This window comes from Ochotona princeps, chromosome 13, assembly GCF_030435755.1.
Source record: "Ochotona princeps isolate mOchPri1 chromosome 13, mOchPri1.hap1, whole genome shotgun sequence".
NCBI classification, from domain to species: Eukaryota; Metazoa; Chordata; class Mammalia; order Lagomorpha; family Ochotonidae; genus Ochotona; species Ochotona princeps.
The window spans coordinates 18,006,881-18,030,338 of record NC_080844.1 but is presented as its reverse complement, the minus strand read 5'-3'; the positions used below and the strand labels follow the sequence as shown (position 1 = coordinate 18,030,338).

At 42.2% G+C, this 23,458-nt stretch overlaps 1 protein-coding gene across 4 annotated transcripts in view; it reads right to left on the bottom strand.

Moving 5' to 3' along the window:
- The window catches only part of SGMS1 (sphingomyelin synthase 1), a 285,858-nt gene that overhangs the window by 102,073 nt on the left and 160,327 nt on the right, over nucleotides 1–23,458 (bottom strand). For 3 of the 4 annotated variants that reach the window (XM_058671229.1, XM_058671231.1, XM_058671230.1), the window contains exon 4: nucleotides 21,873–22,016. The exons of the other annotated variant lie outside the window; for it this stretch is intronic. The gene's annotated coding sequence lies outside the window, so the exon portion shown is untranslated. The remainder of the gene's footprint in view (nucleotides 1–21,872; nucleotides 22,017–23,458) is intronic. 4 annotated transcript variants of the gene reach the window in all.

The following is a 23,458-nucleotide window of genomic DNA, read 5'->3' as shown; positions in this document are numbered from 1 at the left end:
GAACAGAAGGGATACCAGTATTACAACCAGATCCTGATACATGAGTTGAAAGACACAAGTCTATGAACAGTCTAATCCAACTCATGGCACACAGCAGGAGGAGGAGCACAGTGACCTGTGGGTGCTAATACACTTCATTTCTCTAATAGCACCATGAGGCATGTTACTACTGCTATCCTAGGAGGAAGCTGAAACAGACTTTTAGAGAAACAGGTAGTTATTTACCAAGTAATACTGCAAAAAAGGTAAATATTTACCTTCATAAAATGAACCCCAAACTCAGTTAGATGTAAGAATACAACCAACCGGTCATGTCAGGAGTCTGCACTGCAAAATGGATCATGAGTGACCTGATCTTCTATCTAACTCATTTCCAAGTAAAATAAGGAAAGAGAAAGAAAGCTGAACTGGAAGCAGAGCTACTGGGACTTGAACTTGCTACAACATTAGCCCTAGCTCTCAATTTTACTTAAATCGGAGCTGAAGTTTGTGCTTTTTCTACTGAGTCACTATAAATCAGAAAGTGTTAGAGAAAGCCTCTCAGAGTGGGCAGGGATCAAATTGTAAATAGAAAAGAACTGAAAAAAAAATTGACATGGCAGGACGAAATGTGTTCTGTCAGCCCTGTTCAGATTTTCATTAACACAGCCTGAGATGGCCACTAAAAAAAAGAGGAAAAAGGAGAAAAGTAGACTAAGAAAGAAGAAGAAGCAAACACTAACCATTCAGGAGCAATTACAGGGCACATGTGGTTGTGCATTCTACTGAGACCGGGGTCAACAATGTTTTCTATAAGTGAATAGAAGTTATTTTAGGCTTTGTAGGATTATGGTATCTTTTGCAAATACTCAACTCTGCTGTCATGGTATGAAGACAACACTCAAATGAATAAGTGTGGCTCTGTGCAACAAAAAAATATTTACAAAAACAGGTCTCCTGCCAGAATTGGCTTGCAGGCTGTAGTTTCCAGCCACTTGGCCTCCACAGGAAGCCTACATCACAGCAGCAGCAAAAAGAAGACGACAACGCTTACTTTAAAAATCTGGGGATATCACAGTCATTTAATTGACAATATGAACCCTGTATCATGCATAATATTAATTAATTTTATGTGTGTTTTCAGCCGTGATCCTGTGGCTTTTTACTCCCTCCCCAAAACAAGCCATAGAAACTGAAGTTTTCCTTCCCCAAGAAACTTCTTCCACCTTAAGCTGGTCAAAGCAAGTCTCTGTCATACCTGTCTGACAACAGATCAAATTGATCTTAAGACCCTCCTCATGCCTGAGGGTCCTGCTCCACTCCCATGAGGAAGGACTGCTCAGAATCTCAACAGACAGGCCTTGCTGGGTCCCTACCCCTCCATCAAAAGTCATGCCTATGCAATGAAGTGTCCATAACAGCTCCAAAGGACAGGGTTTGGAGAGCTGCCACATACTTCAGTGTATGGGATTTCCTGACTGTGGTGCACCAGAAAAGCGAGCATGGAAGTTACATGCCCTTCCCTCAAACCACTCACCACAAATATCTGTAACATATGTACTATGCTTAATACTCTTTGTAATAAGCCCAGGAACAGAACTATTTTCCTGAGTTTTAAGAGTTGCTCAAGTAACCTGAGGAAGAAGTTGTGGGAACCATGATGTACAGTTGGTGGGTCAGAAGCACAGGTAAATCACTCTGGCACTGGTGACGAGCATCTAAGGTGAGAAGGTGACTGCTACCTAGGAGGACTGACTCTGTGTTCAGGCAGACAGTGTCAGAAATGGATTCAACGGGGAGACACAAAGTGGGTGACCACACTGACAACATTCTTATTGGATTGCTGGTAAGACTCCTTGCAGCTTTTGAGGTCCAGAAGTCTTCTATGTTCACTGTTGTGTGGAAGCAGTGGGAAAGTGATTGGTTTGGTCACTACATCCTCACAGATGCAATTTCCCCTGAGTGTTTTACCTGGGGAAACTCAGCATGGCTATGAGATCAGGACAGCAATATAATTTTCCAGTGATATTTTATCCAAAGTTATTAACATTCAGAGAATGTTAAATATGTAAAAGATACTTAGACCATGACTCACAAAACCAGTAACCCCTGCCTTCCATGAATGTGATATGGAAGTGTACAGAAAAGATCACCACAATGTCCCACACATAACTAACACAGAATATTCATGAATGAAGACGGCTGAATGAATCCTGATTTCTGATAGTTCCTCAGTTGGAAGATTACCCTTTGACTTTCTCTTTCCCATTTTTCTACCCAACTCCTTATTTAAACATCTTTTCCTCCAAGAGATTTTCCTCAAACACCCCAAATAAGGTCAAGAAATGTCATTTATTTCTTTGACAATGAACATCCTTATATCAGTGTTCATGTAATTCCTTGTTCAACAGGTCTGCTGGATGGCAAACTTCCAGAAAATTTCCCTGATAGTTGCCCAGATACAAGGCTGATTAGAAGAGACTGATTAAATAAAAGGCTTTGGCACTGCTATTCAGTAGCTAAATATATAGGTGATTTTGCTGAGCAATTATGGGGCTTTTCCAGTCTATAGCCTGGAAAGGGGGATAAGGACAATAAAAGAGCCTGTGTTCAGCTTCCAGTAAGCAAACTGCTCACTGATTCAAATGACTAAGTGCAGGCCACTCATTCTAAGGTTTGTGGAAGTTGAAACTCTCATGCTCTGTGACTTTAAAAAACCAAGCACACTTTCAGTTAATGACAAAATCTATATTATCCTAGGACATAGCTTTGTCTGGCCTCCTTAGAAGTTCCCCCACTGCTGCCAGCACCATAATGACAATGCACCTTACCATGGCAAAGCAGCAGCAAACAAAATAAAGGCAGAGCCAAGGCTAAGAGTGCTCACTGCATTTCAATGGCATTCTTACTTTTCCTGGCACATGATGTATTTTAAGTTGGCCTAATTTCTCTGCTCCTGTATCTGAGAACTGTGTCAACAAACCTGGCTGCTTTTAGTGACCAAAATGCATTAGGGGCTGATAAGAAGCTTCAAAGTAAGCTCTCCTCTAGGGTTATTTTTACAAGTCAAAAATTGGCAGCCAAAGGTTGGGAATGATCAAATAGCTACATAAGCCTTTAAATTCATATACCAAGAATGTTTGGTTTTCTAACCTCAAATCTATATGCCTAAATTAGAAAGAACATAAAACTCTGCCTCTTAGCCTGTACTCTAATTTTACAATCCTTTTTATCAATGTTAAATGTTTCATAAACACTGTCCTGTGTAAGTAATACTCAATTTGCCAACATCAACATTATTTCACCTATGAGGCAGGACATGAAGATATTTTCAAGAAGATATTTTAAAAATACAGACAGAAATATGATTCAAAATTGCTTTATAAATCTAACTACACACATCACAACTCTCTAGGAGATCTGGCTTTGGAATGGCTGACTTGTCCTCTCTCCGGCAATTATTACAAACTGTGAACAAATGTGAAAATCAACTATGTTATGCTGCTGAGTGCAACCAAAACCAAGAAAGTGGTGAGTTCATAGCCCTTCCCTTTAATGAAAGGTACACTAGAGTGGGCATGGTGGCACAGCAAGTTAAGATGCTGTCTGGGATGCCCACATCTCATATTGGAGTCCCCAGTACCCTGTAGTCCCAATCCAAATCCCTACTAATATAACTGGTCAACCACCCTCACCCAGGCACAATAACAGAAACAGAAAACTAAGTAGATTTTATCTTACTTTTGACTCATTCACTTTGACATAAGTGAAAAGTAACAGAATATAAGGATGTCAGAAAAAGAATCATGTGTTCAAGGATTTTTCTTCACAATTGCTTTTCTATGTGGGAACTTGTAAATGTTCCTTCATAATTAATAGTTTCCACTAAAACATCTTAAAAGGGATCTGTAAATGAGTTGTTACTTACCTAATCTTTGCTTTTTAGTTTCTTTTCCAAGTTAATGAATAAAGATATACAGTACAAAAATATTTCAGTGTAACATAAACTATCAAGAGTTCCCCAATATTTACAATTTCCTTTATTTCCAAAAGAAAATATTCATATCCACATCATTGACAGCAAAAATCTTGGTGAATGGAACCAACAGACTTTGGGAAGGTGACATCATCCTTGGATTGGTGAAATTGGCAGCATTTCAGAACTACCCAAGCCATCTGGGCAGAACCCTTGGAATATGTACACATTGAGACTCTGGGTTGATATGAGGTGGCAGCTCCTCATCCCTGGGTACTGGGACATGTGGAAAGCCATGACTGGCTTCCCCTTTGTTTCTCGAACGCTTCCCCCAGAAACAACAAGAAGAAACAGCAAATTTGGAAACAATGAATTCTCCCAATTTTCCCTAAACCTCGATCCTTCCCACCCTGATTCAACTACACAATCATAAAAAAAAAAAAAAAAAAAAAAAAAAAAAAAAAAAAAAAAGATTTATCCACATCAAGAAAACTTTCTTGGGGCAGCCATTTAGCCTAGTGGTTGAGATGCCTATGTCCTATAGTAGAGTAATCTCAGTTCAGAGCCTGACTCGCCTGACTCCAGCTCCTTACTGATGCAAACCCTGGGAGGCAGCAGCAATGGCTCAAGTAGCTGAGTTCCTGTGAGATGCATGAGAGGCCTTGATCTGGCCAAGATCATCACTGCTCATGGCGGGCACTTGGGTAATGAATCAGTGGATGAAAACCTCTTCTTTTACTAATCTTTGGCCTTTCAATATAATAACAAATAATTTAAAAGAAGAAGAGAAAGTTTTATTCACTTCACTAAAAATTAATAAACTTTTTTGGTCAAGTTATTTAATACATTAAAATATAGTTACAGAGGCTGATATAGTGACACAGCATCTTAAACCTCTACCTGAGACACCATCATTTATATGAGCACCAGTTGGAGTTCTGACTGCCCCACTTTCAATCCAGCTACATACCAATGAGCCTGGGAAAGCAGTAGAAAATGGCTCATGTACCTGGACCCACTAACCACACAGGAAACCAGGAGGAAGCTCCTGGCTCCTGCCTTTGGCCTGGTCCAGCCATGGCCATTGCAGCAGTCTGGGCATGAACCAGGGCATGTAAGATCTTTCTGTCCTTCTCTATCACTGTCTCTACCTCTGTCAACTTGCTTTTCATATAAACAAATACATTTTTAAAAATATAAACAAGTGTGATAAGAGGAGAAACCTTATTAGAAGTTTACGTATGCAAACTTGGAGCAAAAAAATGCCTTCAATGAAATAAATTTAAAGCTTGAAAATATTCATAACATGCAATTCAAGTCATTTTTCTGCTTAGAAACTGTTTCTACCAATGCCAATGAAATATAAACATTACAATATTTTTTTAAAAAAACACATTTTTCATGCCTATCTGTAGAGGTCTGTCAAACAAACATATTTTATAAACTTACGACTTTAAAACATAATCACTCAAAAAATAATTTTAAAAACTGCTCTAAGCTCTCAAAATGTTAACTGTAACATTTTCAATCATAATTTGGTCATCTGTGAGTGACTGGCTGACAAATAACAATCATAAATAAATAACAAATACCCAGTTAACATGTTTACCATGTTGTATTTCTGATTCTTTTCATGGTAAATATTTAAAACACACTACTAATTTCAAAACCTCAAAATATATTCTGTATCAGGAAATCATTATAGCTACTTTAATCATCACAATTTGATCTGTCTACCAATATAAACTGACATTTATTCCTCTTAATGTATCTTTAAAACCACAGTGCATGTTTTTTTAAAAAATTACTTATTAATTTAAGCCACACAATATGCACTGCTATTTCCCTGAAGTTATGTTCTAAATTTAGACTGATAGGTGGATAAGTATAGAGGTTTTTGCATTAGATTAGTAAAATATGTGGCAAGCCATCTTGCACAATTAACGTATTATGGGATTCTAGACATAAAGTTCATAACAGTTCATGATTTTTGGGGTGAGCTAATAACACACACTAGTTGTCAACATATCACAGAGTACAGTGAACTTTCAAATCAAGAAACTAATTCTATAGATCTGAAAATTAAAAACTTACCACTCCAGGCCTAGGAAAGTGCTTAGATTGTGTTGTACCTAGGGTGTTACATTGCTGGTAGAAAAGTAGCCAATAGCTGATGGGCACTGTTGGCCTGGTTAATGCTAAATTTGTGTTAACTATACCAGTGTGCCAGTAGAGCAGAGTTGCTTGTTCCTTTTTTTTTTTTTTTTTTTAATGGGGAAGGTAAATGGGGAAGGCGGGGGAGCTCTGGACCAGGACATATTATTTGGCCCCCAGGTAGTGATGGTGGTAGGTGGGTGGGTGGGGGTTTCAGACTGTCCAGGGAAGGGGTCTGGGGATGGACTTGAGTGGGAGTGAATGAGGGCATGTTTAACTGGGAAGGAATGATTTTTGGGGTCCTCCATGGCCTAGGCCACTGAACTTGCAGGTGGGCAGAGGAACTAAGACAGAGTGGTTTAGATGAGGGGAAACTAGAGGGTATGTCTGGGTCAGGCCAGGGCACCCACCCGCATGGGAGACCTAGACTGGACTAAACAGCCTTACCTGCCACCCTCTGATGCTTGCAAAAGCTGGACCTGGGGACATGCATGGCTGGGCTAGGTTGCAGTACCCATCCATGAATGTCAGAGCAAGGGGTGGGCCACATTGGGCTGGAGAACATGAGAGAGTTGGATCTGGGGGTAGATTCTGCAGGCTTGCCTCTGTGGAACTGCAGCACCCAACAGTTTGCACAGAGAGCTGCAGGCGGTGATGGGCTAGGCTGGGCTGGACCACAAAAACACAGCTGACAGGAACCCACCTGACACTCACGGTGGTTGCGACTGGGAGAAGGCTGGATGGGGCCAGGCAGCAGCACCCGGTGGTGCATGCAAGGGCCTGATGGAAGGCAGACAATCTCAAGCAGGGCCACTGCCCCAACTGACATGCATGAGGTCCAGGGTGGGAGCGGGCCTGGTAGGGGAACTTGAGGAAATCCCCTGTTAGTCTGCAACTCCCTCTGGGGAACATGGGAGCTGGAACTGGGAGTGGGCCAGGCCAGGCAAGGCTATAACACTTGTAAGCATTTGTGTAGGCCAGGTTTGGGGGAACGTTGGTTGTGTTGGGCCAGGCCATAGCACCTGCTGGCAAGCACAAGAGGCAGGACAGGGTGTAAGCCACGCCCAGCTGGGCTAGGCTGCAGCACCCACCAGTGAGATCTGAGACTGAGGGTGGACCATGTCAGGCTGAGTCAAAGCACCTGCCAACACATGAAAGACCTAGGGCTGGGAGCTGGCCTTATAGGGAAACTCTGGGGACTCCTCTGTTGGGCTCTAGTTCCCAATGCTAAGTGCAAGTGCCAGGGTTGTGGGTGGACCAGTGTGGGCAAGGCTATAGTACCTATCAGCATGCGTGTAGGCTGGGTCAAGGGGTGAGTCAAACTGGGCTGGGCTTCAGCACCTGCTAGTGTTCACAAGAACCAGAAAGGGTATGGGGCAGGCAAGGCTAGGCTGCGGCACCTGCTAGGTCACATGAGAACCGAGGATGAGGGCGGGCCAGGCTGGGCTACGCTGTAGCACACACTGGTGAAATTCAGAACAGGGCTCTTTGGGCCCATTTTCTTGACGAGGAGCCAGCAAAGTCAACATCTCAAGGCTACCAAAGCCACTTGGCTAGCAGTCTCAGAGCACTTCCCCACACTGAGATCTCTAAGTGTCATCAAAGGACCATATTCCATCCCTGGAGGCTGCTGCAGTGGCCCTCTCCCCCTCCTTCCCTACAGATATAGGAGGATAAAAAACAAAAGACTGAAACATGTGTCCCATCTACCTTCCTCCATACCTGACCCTCCCCTAATTAGGAGACCACATGAGCATGCATCCTCCTAAATATATAAACAATATTAAAAATTAAGATTTAAAAAGAAAATTATACACTTCAATCATAATATTAAAATATATTTATGATGGGTCAGTGTTGTGATATAGCAAGCTAAGATGCTTCCTATAACGCTGGCCTCCCATACAGGCACTGATTCAAGTCCTGGCTGTTAGACTTCCAATCCAGCTCCCTACCAGGACCACAGTACATCAGAGCCTCTCTCAGGATTTTATTACATTGATTTATCGTTGATAATATGCAACAACTAGTATTACTATTATTGGGAGTTTTACTCAGGAATCCAATTCTATTTGGAGGGATATAATTACATGGTAAATCATTAGACAATTCATCAATGAAGAACAACAAAAAATATTATTCCTATTAAGAAAATCTCCAAGACGTTGAGGTTCCAGCTAACTCTGAGAGTAATTACAAAGGAGTATTCTGCACCTCAGTCGTAACCTAATTAATGGCATAACAGCAGATATTCAAACTTAAAGAGGAAGCAGCACTGTACCTAAGTTTTTAATAACTATGTAAGCTCTGCTCAAAGGTATTCCCACCTTACCTATCAGTAGCACTATCAAAAAGGCAGCAACAAAAATAATCTTTCACTTTTGCAAAATAATACACATGATACCTTAAGCTAGCTTCCTTATGAAAGTAACTGAAGACAAACAAAATGCAGCATCTTTTAAAATACTCCAGTGAGGTGATAATAAAGCAAAGGATGCACAGAGAGCAAAACAAAGCAAAAATGGATGCTGGCAGGTAAAGACTTATCAAGGCAACACCCTGGTCACCTTGAACTTTAATTGCTAACAATAATATAGGGCAAGAGAAGAGGAGATAAAACTGGGATTATTCAAGACAGTAACTTAACAAACACTAACATAGGACCTCAACCTCATAAAACATCAGATATAAGCTTGCTGACTAAAAACAGAAACTGCTTTTTTAACCCTAGCATCTTGGGGAAGTTGGAGGTGCAAATTTTCTCTTGAGAATTCACAACAACCAGTACTCATGTAGTTCTGTGGTCATGCTATATGCTTCCAAAAAGCCTCAAGCAGAGATGTTAAAGACTACCCAAACTAATAGTGGCACCTGGCAGAAGCCAATGTATACATTCTCTTGAAAAATCTACTTTCATTCTAGGACCCAAAGAACTTGCATAGATAAAATATACAAGGCACATGAGCTCATGGTCAATGTGCGAAAATATAAAGAAATATGACACCATTACAGAAAATAAGCAAAAACGTGTAAAACTACTTGAAGTACTAAAACTGTGGCAAAGCCTTGTGGCAAGCAGATAAGATATCTACTTTCCTGGAACCCATATCAGAGTATGCAAATTCAGGTCCCTACTCTGCTTCTAATCCAGCTTCCTTCTTATGTGTACTCTCTAAGGAAGGAGAAGATAATCCAAATGCTTAGGTCTGTGCTATCCACATGGCACTCCTTGATGGAGGTGAGCAGTAGGCTGCCATATGACCTAGCCTCGGCTTTTGAAAACATTTAGGGAATGAACCAGCATGGAAGATTCCCAACTTGATCTTGATCTCTCCCTCCCTCCTTCTTTCTCTCTTTCAAACAAATGAATAAATAATTATTTTTAACATGACAAATTGTCACCACAATACAGTTAATCTATTTTAATAAATAAGAGATTCAAAAACTAGCAAATTTGCTCTGGAGAATGTGCAGGACAAATTTATTTAATTTAATTTAAACTATAAAACTCTGCGTCATCAAAAACAGTTTTTCAGTTTGTTGTTAACACCACAACTTCTACCTACATATTTTCAGCATAAAACCCAAATAATTTTTCTGTAAGTCAATTCTTCTACTTGCTAGTATTGGATTTGGTCCTGTCTAAGGAAGTTGGGGGATGATGTAGGTAAAAGGGGGTTCAATAAGGAAGAATGTTTGTCTTTCTCACGTAAGACATTGTAGGATTGGTGTGAGCACCACAGTATTACCAGGGCTCTTCTCTACCATTAGTCATCCATGATATTCATTTTGAAAGTTACCACAATGTCTGCAACTTGTGTTGTAGGCTGCATATGGAGGAAGTGGGGGTAAAAGGATCTAACCCCTTCTGCCTCCCACAGAAAACTCCCAGTCTTAAGCTTTTATGCTTTGTTTTCCAAAATGTAGTTGGTGCTTAGCTATAAAAGAGTCTGAGAATACAGCTTTTGATATTTTGTTTTGGGTTGTTGTGGCTTTTGTTGAGTGTACACTGCTGCACCTTAGTTAACACTGAGCTCTAACACACATATGTAGGGGACACTGCAAGGTGGTAAGAGACAAACTATCTTCATTCATTTGATTTAAAGATTTACTCATCTATTTAAAAGTTACACAGAGAGGGAGAGATTTTCAGAGAGAGAAGTGTATCTACTCCTTGACTGGACTCCTCAGATGGCCGCAACAACCAGGCTTGGGCCAGGATAACAACAGGAGAGAGGAACTTCATCAAAGTATCCCACGTTCTTGGGCTGTTATCCATCACTCTCCACAGGTCATTAGCAGGGAGCTGGACTGGAAGTGGAGGAGCTAAGTCTCAAACCAATACCCTTATGAGATGCTGGTGTTACTGGCTACAGCTTTACGCACACCACCACAGTGTAGGCCCCAGTGAGTCAGTTTTTGCCAGGGTTTCAGAACCATGGATGTTACTCCTCATCATACACAGTCCTTATTTAGCTTTCATGATTATTTTCCTCAGTAATAGAAGCATCTCTTATTTTCTTAATTACAATTACCATTTTTCATTGATTCACAAAAACCATACATATTCATAGGGTACCAGATGATGCTTTGACACATACACATATTAAGGAAACATTGTGTAATAGCCTTCAGGGGAAACATACCTAGTTTCTCAAGCATTTAACATTTCCTTAGGGTGAAAATTCTGGATCCTTTCTTCTAGTTTCTATTGTTGTTGTTGTTAAGAGACCATACGGTACCTTGTCACTATCTGTAGTCGTCCCACCACTCAACAGAACACCAAACTAAAGACAGTTTAAACAGACCAAAAATAAGTGAAAAGGGAATTAGTAAACCAGAATTGTGGGGAAAAAAAAAGACAAAGATATAAAAACACAGAAGAGGAAGTAAAAAAGTCTAATACATCTTGCTCAGCTTCCAGAAAGAAACAAACAATGAAGTATGGGGGAAATGTATAATTCTAAGAAATGGCAAATTTTTCCAAATATCAACCTTCAGACCCAGGAAACCTAAAGTATTACAAATGAAATTAGGAAGGAAGAAAGCTGAGAGGAAAGGATGGAGGGGATGAATTCCTTACCTAGATATAAGCAAAATATATAGTACTTAAGGCAAAGCTAACTTTTGGAAGTAGCCAAAAGAGAAAGAGAGAATCTATTTAAACTAGGCTGAATATCAAAAAGGACTTCCACAAAATTTTTAAATAATAAATGAATGAATTTCCAGATACCTTGACCCAAGTCATTGACACAATAAAGAATAGAAAATATGGGTCCAGGTAACTAAGCAGGGGTAAGCCTGGAGAAGCAGGTTGGAGCCAGATCACCAGAGAACCTCAAATGTCAAACTAAAGAACCTGGGCTTTGGAGTCAGGCAGTGCTTGGGCAGTCTTGAGTGCCATGTCAGGTAAGGAGATCTTCTCCCAACTGGGTCAGGCGGTTGTTTGGACCAGCTTGGGCACCAGTGGTGCTAGGCGAAGCCATCGGACTACCCAGCAGCGTGCTTTGGGGACTTGGGGGAGCGGATCTGCAGGGGACTGGGGGATCACACAGGTGGAAGTGAGCAATGACATGTGCATTCATGCCCATGTGAGGAATTACTGCTGAAGGACATCCAAGGATAAGGCCACCATATGCCTAGGTAAGCAAGGGGCTAAGATCAAATGTTTTGGAGGCAGGTACAGGAGGGCCTTATGGGTCAGACTGAAGTACCAACACATGGAGACCTGAGCTGGGATAGTTAGCATCAATCATCACTAACCACCACTCACTGGCACATATTAAAGCTAAGGTTGGGGTCTACCAGAGAGTCTGAAAAAGGGAATGGGTGACATTAAGATGGGCCATGACAATAGCTAGCACATGAAAGAACTGGTCCATATGGGAGTATCTTGCAGGTGATGAATGACTCCTGAGGGGCTCTCAACAATAAGATCACTGTACTTGCAAAGGTCATTGTATTTGCAAGTAAATGAGGGGACTGAGACCTGGTGGTTTGGAGGGGAGAATCCAGAAGATCTGTATGGGTCAGACCGATGCACCAGCCCACATGGGAGTCCTGAGCTGGGCTTGTTATCATGGAACATTTCTAACTACCACATGTCAACCCATGAAAGCTAGGGCTGGAGTCCTGTCTGTCAGGGCTAGATCCTACCACCTGAGAGTGAGTGTTGGAATAGGGGATTGGTCACATTAGGCTGGGCCATGACACTAAACAGCATGCAAGAGAACCAGGTCTGGGGTAGATTTGTGGGAAACATGTGGGCCTAACCCTGTGGAAATACAAGTCCTGGTGGTTAGCTCAAGAGTTGGGGTGATGATGGTCTGAGCTAGGCATGACCATGGAACCCACCAACACTCATGGGTACTGGGGCTGGGAACAGACTGGGAAGGACCAGGCTGCAGCATGTGCATTCATACCATAAAATGGTGTTTGGGGCAGGCCAGCCCACAACATCACCAGCTCATACAAAGGTCATGACGTAGGGGGCAGACTATACCAAGTAAGGGTCTAGCACCTGCTGGCACACATGACATCTGGGTCTGGGAGTGGGCCAAGTGGGGGAACTTGGGAAACTACCCTAGTGGGTCATAGCTCCTGCTGGTGAGCACGTGGTCCGGGACTGGGTGTTGGGCAGACTGGGCAAGGGAACTCCAACTGTTGGCTGATGTGTGGGTCAGTTTTGCAAAGAGGCAGACCAGGCATGGCCGAGCAAACCTGGCCTACTAACAAGTACAGAAACCAGGCTGGAGTATAGGTCATTCCAGGCTAGGCTATCATATCTACCAGTTTGCAAAAGCCAGGAATGGGAACAGACTGAGCAAGGCCAGGTTGTAGCACCCACCAGTGAGAGTTGGGACTGAAGGCTAGCTGGGTCAGGCCAGGATACAGCATCCAAAGAGAAAGGCTATGACAGGTGAGGGACTATGCCAAGCTGGGTCAGAGCAATCACTGGCACACTCACAAGATCTGTGGCTGGAAACAGGCCTGTATAGGAAGCTAAGAGGACACCCTGATTGTGTTCCGGTTCCCACTGGTGAGCGGGGGCTGCGATCTGGTCTGGATAGCTACAGTGTCCCTCAGCACAGGCGTGGATTGGGTCTGGGATGCACCAAACTGGGCTAGACTCTAGCATCCACTGGTGCTTGTGAGAACTAGGATGGGTGTGGGAAGGGCTAGGCTAGGTCTCTGCGCCTGCTGAGCCATGTGTGAGCTGTGTCTGGATGTGAACCAAGTTTGGCTGGGCTATAGTACCCAACAGTAGAAACCAGAATGGGTGAGGGCCAGTCAGGAAAGGCCACTGTTCCTGCTAGGACAGGAGGTGGACTATGTAGGGCTGGCCCATGGACCCACGAGATCTGGCATTGGGAGAGGTTCTGATGAACGAGCTTGAAGAACTCCTCTGTGAAGACACAGTCACTGCAAATGAGCACAAGAACCAAGGTCGGGGAGCAGCCCAGACCAGGGCAGGTAATGGCACCCACCAGTATACCTTTGACTTAGGGCTGGGGCAAGCCAGGCAGGGCCAGTTCATATCACCTGTTCACAAATCTGAGAGCCAGAATGGTGTGTGGGTAATGCCGGGTCAGGCTGCAATACCACGCAGTTCACATGAGGGCCAGGACTGGGAGCCAGCTAGGCTGGGCTAGCGTGAGTTGGAACTGGGGGTGGGCTGCGCACAGCCAGGCTACAGCACCCACTGGCAAATGCCAAGGTGTGGCAGGCCATGCTGGACTGGGCCACAGCATCTAACAAACACACATGAGACCAAGAGGGGAAGGCGCAAAACTGGTAGGGGAGCTGTGAGGGGCTCCTCTACTGGATCACAATTCCCACTGGAGAGCTTGAAACCTGAGTTCGGGGGCAGACCTGGCTGGGCAGGGCTACAACATCTGTTGGCCTGCATGTGAGCTGACTTGGGAAAGCCAGGCTGTTATCTGTTCCTACTGGTGCATGCATAAGCCAGAGTAGGTATGGGTTGGTTAGGCTTTGCCACAGTATCAGCTAGCAGATGCTGGCAAAAGGGACAAATTCTGTCAAGTTAAACTGCAGAATAACCTGGAGAGCCAAGACCTGGGAGCAGGAGTGGGCCCAGTATGGAAACAGTGGGCACCACCCTCTTGGGTTGCCACTCTGTCTGGTGAGCATGAGAACCAGGACTGGGGCAGGCATGGCCAAACAAAAAGTGGCACCCAGTGTGGATTGCATACTGGGGCTGGTTGGATTGAATTAGGTTTCAGTGCCCACTCACATGTGTGAGAGCTGAATGGGATGTGGCACAGACTGGACAAATCTGCTGTATATACTGGCAAGCTCAGGAACCAGGGCACAGGGCAGGCCTGGTTGTGGGTTTTTGGGGGTTATTCTGGTTAGGCAGCAGATCCCACTGGTTTACATGAATGCCAAGTGTGTGGTGGGCAGGATCAAGCTGGGCTATAACACACATTGTATCCACAGAAGACAAGGCTGGAAACAACAATTACAACTACCTGTGCGTGCATAGGCTGATTTGGGCAACAACTGTGTTGGAGTTTGTAGTGGCAAGCACACACAAGAACCAGGTCTGGGGTCACCTCAGATGAAGTTCCTTTGGGGATACCCCAACTGGACTCAGAACTCCAAACTCCAACAATGGAGAAAATTACAGGTTCCATGGTCTGACTGTAGAGTACACGTGTCAGAGTTGGGCCTTCTCAGTGGCTTAGATGAAGTGGTGAACAGCATATTCAGACACACATAGAGGATTTGGCAGTACACTGGAGCCTGCAGAAGACACCTGGTACCATAATAGAGGATGGAGGACAGAACAAATTAATCAACTACCCCAGCCAAGTGTTGGCAGTGAATATCTGGGCAAATGGAGACTCTAAGGAGCACTATGTCAATCAGTGGATTCCAAAGAGATTTCATCATGATTGGAGTGGTGAGATCAACAGCAATTCAGAACTGCTGAACTATCAAAACCACTTGAGCAGGACCCTTGGAGCATGCCCCACATTGGGTACACTGGGAGGCTGGGTGTGGCTTCTCCCTTTATTTCTTCCCTTTCCCTAAATACAGGAAGGAAAAAAGAAAATGTGGAAACAATGGTCCCACTCACTTTCCTCTAGCCCTTGACCCTTAGCACCCTAATCAACCATGTAACAATCACCAACAATAAAATTTACAAAAAAGTTCTGGGCTTTATCTCGAACAAGTAGGCAATCATTCCTAAAGGCCTTAAAGGGAACAGAATCAAGAACGTAGCATCTGAACACTCATTCTATCAACAGGATCAGAGGCAAGGGAACAGCTATTATTCTAATATTAGACCAGATTAAGGTAATAAGTACTTCATTAGGACATAGAGAGAGTAGTGAAAAGGGCCAAGAATCAAGCAAACAAAAAGGACACTCCGAAGGGGGGAAAAATCAGTGAGATTTAGTAACCTATTTAACATGGGCAATACTCTGTCTAAAACACTTGAACTAATCCAACCTTTCTGAGCAGTGCATCACATTTTGTCCTCAATGGATCTAAATTTCTCTTGATGTGGTATGAGCCAGCAATTAATTACTACATTAAAATTCTGTCTCAACAAGCTACTTAAGAAATCAAGTTATCTTAGTTTTCACCACTAAATGGTTACTCTTGAGAAACATCTGAATCCCTTAGTTCCTGTAGAAACCAATTTTGACAGGAGGAATTTCATCTCTTCTAAGGGTTACTTAATGAACATAAAAGAAAACATGTGCTATGGGGCTCATGTTGTGGCATAGTGGGATGAAGTCACTGCCTACAATACTCGTGTCCCAAATGGGCACTGGTTCACGTTCCACCTCTTTCACTTCCAATCCAGTACTCTGCTAATCTGCCTGAGAAAGTAGCAGAAATGGTCCAAGACTCAGGCCCCTGTACCCACATGGAAAACTGGATAAAGTCCCTAGTTCCTGCCTTAGGCCTGGCCCAGTCCTGGTCATCAAGGTCACTTGGAGAATGAAACAGCAGATGAAAGATATCACTCTCTCTCTGTGTCACAATTTCAATTAAAAAATAATAGTAAATTAATCCTTTAAAAAAAAAAGAAACTACGTAAGAAATAAAGCTGGGCCAGTATTGTAGCATAGCACATTAAGTCACTACCAGTGATGCCAGCATCCCATACAACAGTGCCAGTTTGAGAGCCAACTGCTATGTTTCCAACTTGGCTCCCTTTTGTTCCTGGGAAGGCAGCAAATGGCAGCCAAAGTACTTGGACCTCTGTCCCTAATGCAGGAGATCAAAATGTAGTCCCTTCCCAACCCCTCTTTGAACTGGCTGTTGTGACTATTTGGGGAGTAGAACAATGGATGGAAGGTCTCTATCTCTTCTTGTCTCTGAAAAATGTACCTTTCAAATAAGTAAGTATTTCAAAACAAAAACAGAACAAACAAACAAAAAAACCCTGAAAACTAGATAGCCAAGAACAGAGGCTGTACACTTCAGATGGAAACTTTAGATGATTTAGATGGTCTTTTAGAAGGATCACACTTTAGATGGTCCTTCTTAGTCCAAAACAATCTGTAGCTCTGTTTTATTGTTCTCATTCTACCATCTCTGAAATGTTACCTATCTACTGCTTTATTGTTGTATCCCTCAAACACCATGCCCTCACCTACGGGACTGACAGTTACATCAGAGAAGACAGTTTGCCTTGGTTTTTCTTGTGTTCTAGTGCCTAGAATAGTGCCCGGCACAAAGTCCAGATGCTGTTTAACAAACGAATTACAGAGAGAATGAATACACCGAGGCCTGCAGATTGTATAGGAATATTCGTGGCAGTCAGCCAGCAAATAGCTCAGGACCAACTGATTCTAATGGACCCAGTATATTTGCAAAGTGTATTTGCTTTCACCATCTCTCCTGATGGGGAAAGCAAAACTTTTCTTTCTTGAATAACTGAATATATCACATTAAAGTCTTCGTAGATTGACATTCCAATGCCATCCTTTCAGTCAAAAAAACACTTAATATTTTTAGCAGCTGATTAAGGAGTTTGAGCACCCCATATAAATTACCAACTGTGAACTTTCTAGACCGTTCTTCAGTTTGCTGGCTAAGAAATGTTCAGACAAATCCCTTTGGAGTTAACTGAGCTGCAGCACAAATGGTGCTGAAGTCCCTGACTCAGGAGTAGTCCAGTATCAACCTCCAGTGTAGGAAAGCACAATAAAATGTCTTCAAAGTGGCTAGAAGTAAATTATGAAGACTGTACAGTGCTCAGACCCAATTCTGTGAACCCCACATCACACTGCTGGGGAGAACATTCCCCTTGGGTAATCCACATTTCTCAGAAGAGAAAGCCCACTGTCTCAGATCTCTGGGGTGTTAAACTTTGCACCATTTACAAAGAGCACTAAAAAGTTACTCTCCAGCACTAGCACTTGTGGGGCTGAAATTGCAACTCTCCTAGACCTAGGATCTCTGAATTATCTCTGTGGAAAACACCTTCCTCAAGGCAAGTCAGTCCAGGGGAATCAGAACTTGAGGGCCTGAGATAAGCACCATGTCATCATTGGAGAACCACAGCTGGAATAGCAACTTGCAAGTAAGACTCTGTAAGTGTCAATGTTGTTACCCTCCCAAAGGAGCTATGTGTCACAGTGACTGTCATAGTCTTTTTTTTTTTCAAGGTAGCAGATACTTTTTTTTTAAACTATTATTTTATTTTTATTGCAAAGTCAGATATACAGAAAGGAGGAGAGTCAGAGAGGAAGATCTCCCGTCCATTGATTCACTCCCCAAGTGATCGCAATGGACGGTGCTGCACCAATCCGAAGCCAGGATCCAGGAACTCCCTCCAGGTCTCCCACATGGGAGCAGGATCCCAAGGTTTTGGGACATCCTCTACTGCTTTACCAGACCACAAGCAGGGACCTGCATGGGAAGTGGAGCTGCCAGGATTAGAACTGGCACCCATATGTGATCCTGGCATGTTTAAGGCAAGGACTTTTGCCACTAGGCCACGCCGCAGGGCCCAGATACCTTTTTCTCAACAAAGGAAGCTCAATGCATAAAATTCAGAAAATTAGAGGGGTTGGTAGAGAAGTCAAAGGTCTTATCCTCTTTCTTACCCCTTATCATCCTACCCTACCTCATGGCACTTTGGAATGCCAAGGGCATTAAGGAAAGGCAGTGGTGTGGTGAGATTAGCAGAGAGAACAAGTAAGATACATCACAGTTCTAGCCTCTTATGAACCTTTTCTAAATTCCATCATTCTAATTCCTGGGAATACAGAACTCTTCAGCCCAGGAGAAGCCTACATTGTGACTGTCTTGCTCCAAAAAAAATTAAAAATGCGAAAACAGCATCACTTATGAGTCATGGGGATTTCCCAGGTGAGTGAAGCTTCCTGGCCCAGAGTTTAGTTCATGTAAAATATTTAGCCAAAAAGAAAGTAATAGAAGGTTTCATTAATAAGCAGGGTCACTAGAAGAGCAAAATCGCCTGTAAGCTAGAGTTTAAAAGCTTCATTTAACAATGAAAAAGCAGAAGTTATTTGTCACATATGGGCTACTTCAAAGAAAGAAAAATCCTACGGTTTTAATTTTATGTATTCTTTTTAAGAATACATATTGAGAGAAGCAAAAACTGAAAACATCTGTTTCAAAATATTATCAATGCCTATATCTGGAGTTTCTTATTTTGTTCTTTAATATTTGCAATATTTCACAAGTGTTTTTGTACAAAAGCAGGGAAAATATATTCAAAAACAAATAAAAACAAAACTTAAGTGATTGAAAAGATAAGGTATCCAAATTGCTGAAACTCTGAGTTTGTATAATAAAAGCCAGTGCTATCCTCCAGTGTGCGACTGTGTGGCCCAATTTCGGTTGCAGGCAAGATAAGTGATGTCAAATGGCTGTGACAGTGTGGTAAGCACCACACTCCTAGAACTGAGGGGGTTCAGTTCCTCAAGAAACGGAACAGTCAACATCCTGAAGCCCTGACCCTGAGCAGCACAAGCAGAGTCTTCCTTTATGTGAAGATGGGGCTTATCCCAGTGTTTTTGGAGTACCTATGTATGACCGAAAAATTTTTTTAAAAAGTGCTTGACACAGGGTCCTGGCAGCTAAAAGTCCTCACCTTGCTTGCACTGGGATACCAATCCCATATGGGTGCCAGTTCTAATCCGGGCAGCTCCACTTCCCATCCAGCTCCCTGCTTGTAGCCTGGGAAAGCAGCTGAGGACAGCCCAAAGCCTTGGGACCCTGCACCCATGTAGGGGACCCGGAAGAGGCTCCGGGGCTCCTGGCTTCAGGCTGGTTCAGCTCCGGTCATTGTGGCCGCTTGGGGAGTGAATCATTAGATGGAAGATCTTTCCTCTCTGTCTCTCCTCCTCTTTGTATATCTGACTTTCAAATAAAAATAAAATAAATCTAAAAAAAAAGTGCTTGACTCATTGGAGAGCTCAGTGCCAGGACAGGTGTTGTAGTGCCGTGATGTAAGTTAACACATGGGACACCTGCAACTGAAGAAGTTGGGTTTAAGTCTGCTTCTGTTCCAGCTTCCTGCTAATGTACTCCCTGGGAGGCAGCAGATAATGGCTCAAGTCCTTGGGTCATTGCCCCTAACATGGGAGAACCAGATGGAGCTCCTTGCTCCTGGCTTCAGTCTGGTCCAGCTCTGGCTGTCAGGGGAATCTGAGAAACGAACCAGTAGATGGAGGATTTCTGTCTCTTTCCACCTTTCAAATAAAGGAAATCAAGAAATACTTTTCAAAATAAATGCTACTTCTATGTGTAATAAGGGATACAGTGTAACTGTCAGAAGCACAATCCATGAAATCAACCATGCCTAGTACAGGTTCTGGTTCTATCATTTCCTACTCTTAAGAACTTAGGCAAGTCTCATGATTCAAGTAAGTTCAGTTTACTCATTTCACAGAAAGGTTCACCACCCCTGCCTTCAAATATTTTACTGAAGACTTACAGTGTTAATTAATTTATGAAGCATTTGCTAATTCAATAAAAACACTCTCAAAATCTAAATAAACACAATTTTAAGCAATTAATCCCCTACTGAAAAAAATGGATACCATGTATTCATAAGTTCACAACTTTAAAATCCATATCCTCCAAGGCAGCTTCCCAGCTAAGTTCACTGAAAGGAGACACAAAGCTCACACTAAGCACATGAATAGACCTTCTGTCTTAAAGAGCTCACACTCAGAACTCTGAGCATCACATAAGAGGATTTCTAGTATCATTTTATCCTTTCTCTTCACTAATTTCACACTGACAGGAGACAGGTAATGGTACAACGGACATTACAGACAAAACACGACTACAGTGAGAACAACAATGTCGGCTTCCACACACCCCCCTCAATCCAGGCCTTATAATCAATTCAGAAACACAACGGCAGTAAATGTCTCAGATCCACAGATAGAATGAGGCATATTTTAATGATGTCACATATTAGTAATATATTCTTACTAAAATATGAAAACCATTCCAAGGACATAAATTAAATATTGCGAATTAATTATACATCCAATCAGATTCCATGAAATGGAGAAAAACAGCAGGAGCCTACAAATTAAGAATTAGGATATTGGGGCTGGCATCTTGCCATAACAGATTAAACCTGTAATGCAGCCACTCCATGAGTGCCAGTTTCTATCCCAGTTGCTCAAATTCCAATATGGCTTATTGCTAATGTCCTGGGAAAGCAGTAGAAGATGGCCCAAGTACTTGAACCACTGGCACTCACATGGGAGACCCAAAGGAAACTACAGGCCCCTGGCTTCAGCCTGACCCAAAACTGGCTGCTGCAGCCATTTAGGAAGTGAACCAGCAGATGAAAATCATCTCTCTGTGTATCTCTCCCTCTCTCTAATTCTGCATTTCACATAAATAAGTACACCTTTTAAATTTTTTTGAAAAACAAGATATTTTAAAAACTGTGCTTCAAAGAGGGGAGGCAGCATAGTAGAGTATTCCGACAATCACAAGGTTTGAGGCAGACCAGTTCCACATCCCATTCCTGCCACGTATCCTTAGGGAAACAATGGGGCAATTATTTAAGTACACAGACTTTAGCTTCCTCATCTACAAAAGGGGACTTGTTCTATGTGTTGTGATATGGTGTGACTATTAAAGATTGCACAGCGCTCTGTATTGTAAAGGAGAGCTTATTTAAAACCCAAAAGGATTAAGGTTATGCCTTAAGAAAATAGCTCTTGCATCATAAAGGCAGACATCCACTAAAGGTGACAAGGGTGATCAGGAACACAATGGATGATCCTGACAAAAAGGATAAACATTTTTGAAGGAGAAAAAATTAAGACTACATCTAAGAAGATAATCACTTAACACTGTAACATGGATGTCAAGCAGGTCAAAGTAAACAACTGACAGGGAACAGGTCACGCTGATGCAACTACCAGCCTATCAAAAGGCCTTGGTGATGGTCAGGGTAAGAGTAAGGGGACAGAGGACAGCTGGTTCAAAGGCACAGACCTGCAGAGCTCTAACGAGACTGCTCTGTTGACAAGAAGGAAGGAGTGAGGTCATCAGCTAAAAATTTGCTATCACTTTCATCTGGTCAGAGTGAATTGTCACCTCTATGTTCTGGCAAAAGGAAGGACTCTGAGGGGCTAAGTCGGAGCTGCTCCAAGAGCCAAGAGCAACACTCAGCAGCATACAGTCAAATTTAGAGAACAGATACTAAGGCCAGAGGATCTGCTCTAGAAAGAGGCTCCATCCCCAAGCAATGACTCACAGCAGCACAACGTACCTCCAATGGTTACTGTTCTGCATTCATCTGTAAGTTTCTTTAAAACTATTCTCTTGTACACTTCCTGAGGCAGGGTCTTGTCTTGTCTTTCATAGGTTTCTCAACCAGATACTCTTCTGCATCCCAAACAACTCAATGGTGTGCCTAGAACACAGGAATAATTGAAGCTTAATGACTCTAATATAGACTCATGTAATCCTAAAGCTGCAAGAGAATTTATAAGCTTTTATTAACCTGGAAACAAAAATTCACAATGCACTTTAACCACCTACTTTTCTTTCCTGGTTTTGATTAGTGTTTTCATTTTTAGTTGAAATTAAACATATATAACACAAAATTTGCTTTTTAAATTAAAAATGGAAACCCATTATCACTTAAAGGAGTTTACCCTTTTAAAAAAATATTTATTTTATATTTTGTCTAAAAGGCAGTTATATAGAGGAGAGAGAGAGAGAGAGAGTGAGAGAGAGAATATCTTGCACTTGCTGGTTCACTCCCCAAATGGCTGCAACAGCTAGAGGTGAGCCAATGCAAAGCCTGGAGCTTCTTCCAGCTCTGCCACATGGGTGCAGGGTTCCAAGGCTTTGGGCCATCATCTACTGTTTTCCCAGGCCATAAGTATGAAGCTGTATGGGAAGCGGAGCAACCAGGACACAGACCACCACCCATACAGGATGTCGGTGAAACTAGAAACAGACAACTAAATCCTCACCAATCTTGAAGAAATGTTTGTAATGTTAACATCTGGAAACAAAACTAGCAGACAAAAAAAGTGGGATACACAGAGAAATGTATAAAGAGCAGAAGAAAACAGGAAAAGAGTGACATAATTCAACTCAATTCCAAAGCAAAAAGAAAATAGGCCAATTACAAAAAAAAAGGATGCTATTTTTGAAAACAAAATGTTCACAGGATCAAAAAATCAAATTGAAAATTGAAACACAATAGTAGAAATAAAAAAACTCAATAAATACTAAGAAAAATTATTTGACAGGAGATGCAGAGAAAAGTGCTAAGGAAAATAGTAAAAAAAAAATCAGAGAAGCAAGCCAGTAGGTCTCAATACCCAAACAACAGGTTAACTGAAAACATGGGAAAGGGCAACAGTATGAGACTCTTTGAATTCAAAGATGTGCTTCAAAGCTGAGAGGAAATACACACATACACACACACACACACACACACACGTTAAATGTTCCACTATGAAACTTCAGAATACGGAGGATAAAGAGAAGCATTAAGCATGAAATGGTTCACACACAAATAATTGGGAAGCAGAATGGCCAGACACATGTTAATTTACTTGTGACTCAGTCATAACAAAATAGTCATAATCAGCAATACTTGTGCAAACACAACCTATAACATGCATTAATAAAATGGAGTGACAGGAAGAAGAGGTATGCACTAAGGGTTGTCCATGTGAGGTGTATTTTCAGCAGAAAATCAAGATATGTACAAATTTTTTTAAAAAAAATCAATCAACAGCACTTAGACCATATAGTGTGTTGTTTAGAAATAATTTGGGGAATACAAGAACACTTGCAGTGTGTTATAAAATGTCCAATTATAGCACCAAATATGAA